The sequence below is a fragment of the Cyclopterus lumpus genome, chromosome 17 (assembly GCF_009769545.1).
Source record: "Cyclopterus lumpus isolate fCycLum1 chromosome 17, fCycLum1.pri, whole genome shotgun sequence".
Taxonomy (NCBI): Eukaryota; Metazoa; Chordata; class Actinopteri; order Perciformes; family Cyclopteridae; genus Cyclopterus; species Cyclopterus lumpus.
In genome coordinates this window covers 23,472,444-23,478,443 of record NC_046982.1, presented here as the reverse complement: position 1 = coordinate 23,478,443, position 6,000 = coordinate 23,472,444, and positions in this window count along the sequence as shown.

Below are 6,000 nucleotides of genomic sequence, written 5' to 3'. Positions count from 1 at the left end.
TTACTGGTGTTTATTGTTTAGCTGGTAGAACATTACTGGTGTTTATTGTTTAGGGGGTAGAACATTACTGGTGTTTATTGTTTAGCTGGTAGAACATTACTGGTGTTTATTGTTTAGGGGGTAGAACATTACTGGTGTTTATTGTTTAGGGGGTAGAACATTACTGGTATTCATTGTTTAGGGGGTAGAACATTACTGGTGTTTATTGTTTAGGGGGTAGAACATTACTGGTGTTTATTGTTTAGCTGGTAGAACATTACTGGTGTTTATTGTTTAGGGGGTAGAACATTACTGGTGTTTATTGTTTAGCTGGTAGAACATTACTGGTGTTTATTGTTTAGGGGGTAGAACATTACTGGTGTTTATTGTTTAGCTGGTAGAACATTACTGGTGTTTATTGTTTAGGGGTAGAACATTACTGGTGTTTATTGTTTAGGGGGTAGAACATTACTGGTGTTCATTGTTTAGCTGGTAGAACATTACTGGTGTTCATTGTTTAGGGGTAGAACATTACTGGTGTTCATTGTTTAGGGGGTAGAACATTACTGGTGTTCATTGTTTAGGGGTAGAACATTACTGGTGTTCATTGTTTAGCTGGTAGAACATTACTGGTGTTCATTGTTTAGGGGGTAGAACATTACTGGTGTTCATTGTTTAGCTGGTAGAACATTACTGGTGTTCATTGTTTAGGGGGTAGAACATTACCGGTATTCATTGTTTAGGGGGTAGAACATTACCGGTGTTCATTGTTTAGGGGTAGAACATTACTGGTATTCATTGTTTAGGGGGTAGAACATTACTGGTATTCATTGTTTAGGGGTAGAACATTACTGGTGTTCATTGTTTAGCTGGTAGAACATTACTGGTATTCATTGTTTAGGGGGTAGAACATTACTGGTATTCATTGTTTAGGGGGTAGAACATTACTGGTGTTCATTGTTTAGCTGGTAGAACATTACTGGTATTCATTGTTTAGGGGGTAGAACATTACTGGTGTTCATTGTTTAGGGGGTAGAACATTACTGGTATTCATTGTTTAGGGGTAGAACATTACTGGTGTTCATTGTTTAGCTGGTAGAACATTACTGGTGTTTATTGTTTAGGGGGTAGAACATTACTGGTGTTCATTGTTTAGGGGTAGAACATTACTGGTATTCATTGTTTAGGGGGTAGAACATTACTGGTGTTCATTGTTTAGGGGGTAGAACATTACTGGTGTTTATTGTTTAGGGGGTAGAACATTACTGGTGTTTATTGTTTAGGGGGTAGAACATTACTGGTGTTTATTGTTTAGCTGGTAGAACATTACTGGTGTTTATTGTTTAGGGGGTAGAACATTACTGGTATTCATTGTTTAGGGGGTAGAACATTACTGGTGTTTATTGTTTAGCTGGTAGAACATTACTGGTGTTTATTGTTTAGGGGGTAGAACATTACTGGTGTTTATTGTTTAGGGGGTAGAACATTACTGGTGTTTATTGTTTAGGGGGTAGAACATTACTGGTATTCATTGTTTAGGGGGTAGAACATTACTGGTGTTTATTGTTTAGGGGGTAGAACATTACTGGTGTTTATTGTTTAGCTGGTAGAACATTACTGGTGTTTATTGTTTAGGGGGTAGAACATTACTGGTGTTTATTGTTTAGGGGGTAGAACATTACTGGTGTTTATTGTTTAGGGGGTAGAACATTACTGGTGTTTATTGTTTAGGGGGTAGAACATTACTGGTGTTTATTGTTTAGGGGGTAGAACATTACTGGTGTTTATTGTTTAGCTGGTAGAACATTACTGGTGTTTATTGTTTAGGGGGTAGGACATTACTGGTGTTTATTGTTTAGGGGGTAGAACATTACTGGTGTTTATTGTTTAGGGGGTAGAACATTACTGGTGTTTATTGTTTAGGGGGTAGAACATTACTGGTGTTTATTGTTTAGGGGGTAGAACATTACTGGTGTTTATTGTTTAGGGGGTAGAACATTACTGGTGTTTATTGTTTAGGGGGTAGAACATTACTGGTGTTTATTGTTTAGGGGGTAGAACATTACTGGTGTTTATTGTTTAGCTGGTAGAACATTACTGGTGTTTATTGTTTAGGGGGTAGAACATTACTGGTGTTTATTGTTTAGGGGGTAGAACATTACTGGTGTTTATTGTTTAGCTGGTAGAACATTACTGGTGTTTATTGTTTAGGGGGTAGGACATTACTGGTGTTTATTGTTTAGGGGGTAGAACATTACTGGTGTTTATTGTTTAGGGGGTAGAACATTACTGGTGTTTATTGTTTAGGGGGTAGAACATTACTGGTGTTTATTGTTTAGGGGGTAGAACATTACTGGTGTTTATTGTTTAGGGGGTAGAACATTACTGGTGTTTATTGTTTAGCTGGTAGAACATTACTGGTGTTTATTGTTTAGGGGGTAGAACATTACTGGTATTCATTGTTTAGGGGGTAGAACATTACTGGTGTTTATTGTTTAGGGGGTAGAACATTACTGGTGTTTATTGTTTAGCTGGTAGAACATTACTGGTGTTTATTGTTTAGGGGGTAGAACATTACTGGTGTTTATTGTTTAGCTGGTAGAACATTACTGGTGTTTATTGTTTAGGGGGTAGAACATTACTGGTGTTTATTGTTTAGGGGGTAGAACATTACTGGTATTCATTGTTTAGGGGGTAGAACATTACTGGTGTTTATTGTTTAGGGGGTAGAACATTACTGGTGTTTATTGTTTAGCTGGTAGAACATTACTGGTGTTTATTGTTTAGGGGGTAGAACATTACTGGTGTTTATTGTTTAGCTGGTAGAACATTACTGGTGTTTATTGTTTAGGGGGTAGAACATTACTGGTGTTTATTGTTTAGCTGGTAGAACATTACTGGTGTTTATTGTTTAGGGGTAGAACATTACTGGTGTTTATTGTTTAGGGGGTAGAACATTACTGGTGTTCATTGTTTAGCTGGTAGAACATTACTGGTGTTCATTGTTTAGGGGTAGAACATTACTGGTGTTCATTGTTTAGGGGGTAGAACATTACTGGTGTTCATTGTTTAGGGGTAGAACATTACTGGTGTTCATTGTTTAGCTGGTAGAACATTACTGGTGTTCATTGTTTAGGGGGTAGAACATTACTGGTGTTCATTGTTTAGCTGGTAGAACATTACTGGTGTTCATTGTTTAGGGGGTAGAACATTACCGGTATTCATTGTTTAGGGGGTAGAACATTACCGGTGTTCATTGTTTAGGGGTAGAACATTACTGGTATTCATTGTTTAGGGGGTAGAACATTACTGGTATTCATTGTTTAGGGGTAGAACATTACTGGTGTTCATTGTTTAGCTGGTAGAACATTACTGGTATTCATTGTTTAGGGGGTAGAACATTACTGGTATTCATTGTTTAGGGGGTAGAACATTACTGGTGTTCATTGTTTAGCTGGTAGAACATTACTGGTATTCATTGTTTAGGGGGTAGAACATTACTGGTGTTCATTGTTTAGGGGGTAGAACATTACTGGTATTCATTGTTTAGGGGTAGAACATTACTGGTGTTCATTGTTTAGCTGGTAGAACATTACTGGTGTTTATTGTTTAGGGGGTAGAACATTACTGGTGTTCATTGTTTAGGGGTAGAACATTACTGGTATTCATTGTTTAGGGGGTAGAACATTACTGGTGTTCATTGTTTAGGGGGTAGAACATTACTGGTGTTTATTGTTTAGGGGGTAGAACATTACTGGTGTTTATTGTTTAGGGGGTAGAACATTACTGGTGTTTATTGTTTAGCTGGTAGAACATTACTGGTGTTTATTGTTTAGGGGGTAGAACATTACTGGTATTCATTGTTTAGGGGGTAGAACATTACTGGTGTTTATTGTTTAGCTGGTAGAACATTACTGGTGTTTATTGTTTAGGGGGTAGAACATTACTGGTGTTTATTGTTTAGGGGGTAGAACATTACTGGTGTTTATTGTTTAGGGGGTAGAACATTACTGGTATTCATTGTTTAGGGGGTAGAACATTACTGGTGTTTATTGTTTAGGGGGTAGAACATTACTGGTGTTTATTGTTTAGCTGGTAGAACATTACTGGTGTTTATTGTTTAGGGGGTAGAACATTACTGGTGTTTATTGTTTAGCTGGTAGAACATTACTGGTGTTTATTGTTTAGGGGGTAGAACATTACTGGTGTTTATTGTTTAGCTGGTAGAACATTACTGGTGTTTATTGTTTAGGGGTAGAACATTACTGGTGTTTATTGTTTAGCTGGTAGAACATTACTGGTGTTTATTGTTTAGGGGTAGAACATTACTGGTGTTTATTGTTTAGGGGGTAGAACATTACTGGTGTTCATTGTTTAGCTGGTAGAACATTACTGGTGTTCATTGTTTAGGGGTAGAACATTACTGGTGTTCATTGTTTAGCTGGTAGAACATTACTGGTGTTCATTGTTTAGGGGGTAGAACATTACTGGTGTTTATTGTTTAGGGGGTAGAACATTACTGGTGTTCATTGTTTAGGGGGTAGAACATTACTGGTGTTCATTGTTTAGGGGGTAGAACATTACTGGTGTTCATTGTTTAGGGGGTAGAACATTACCGGTGTTCATTGTTTAGGGGTAGAACATTACTGGTATTCATTGTTTAGGGGGTAGAACATTACTGGTGTTTATTGTTTAGGGGGTAGAACATTACTGGTGTTTATTGTTTAGCTGGTAGAACATTACTGGTGTTCATTGTTTAGGGGGTAGAACATTACTGGTGTTCATTGTTTAGCTGGTAGAACATTACTGGTGTTCATTGTTTAGCTGGTAGAACATTACTGGTGTTCATTGTTTAGGGGGTAGAACATTACTGGTATTCATTCAGTGTTTATTGTTTAGCTGGTAGAACATTACTGGTATTCATTGTTTAGGGGGTAGAACATTACTGGTGTTCATTGTTTAGGGGGTAGAACATTACTGGTGTTCATTGTTTAGGGGGTAGAACATTACTGGTGTTCATTGTTTAGGGGGTAGAACATTACTGGTGTTCATTGTTTAGGGGTAGAACATTACTGGTGTTCATTGTTTAGGGGGTAGAACATTACTGGTGTTTATTGTTTAGCTGGTAGAACATTACTGGTGTTCATTGTTTAGGGGGTAGAACATTACTGGTGTTCATTGTTTAGGGGTAGAACATTACTGGTGTTTATTGTTTAGGGGGTAGAACATTACTGCTGTTCATTGTTTAGGGGGTAGAACATTACTGGTATTCATTGTTTAGGGAGTAGAACATTACTGCTGTTCATTGTTTAGGGGGTAGAACATTACTGCTGTTCATTGTTTAGGGGTAGAACATTACTGGTATTCATTGTTTAGGGGGTAGAACATTACTGGTGTTCATTGTTTAGCTGGTAGAACATTACTGGTATTCATTGTTTAGGGGGTAGAACATTACTGGTGTTCATTGTTTAGCTGGTAGAACATTACTGGTATTCATTGTTTAGGGGGTAGAACATTACTGGTATTCATTGTTTAGGGGGTAGAACATTACTGGTATTCATTGTTTAGCTGGTAGAACATTACTGGTGTTCATTGTTTAGCTGGTAGAACATTACTGGTATTCATTGTTTAGGGGGTAGAACATTACTGGTGTTCGTTGTTTAGGGGTAGAACATTACTGGTGTTTATTGTTTAGGGGGTAGAACATTACTGGTGTTCATTGTTTAGGGGTAGAACATTACTGGTGTTCATTGTTTAGCTGGTAGAACATTACTGGTGTTCATTGTTTAGCTGGTAGAACATTACTGGTGTTCATTGTTTAGCTGGTAGAACATTACTGGTGTTTATTGTTTAGGGGGTAGAACATTACTGGTGTTTATTGTTTAGGGGGTAGAACATTACTGGTGTTTATTGTTTAGGGGGTAGAACATTACTGGTGTTCATTGTTTAGGGGTAGAACATTACTGGTATTCATTGTTTAGGGGGTAGAACATTACTGGTGTTCATTGTTTAGGGGGTAGA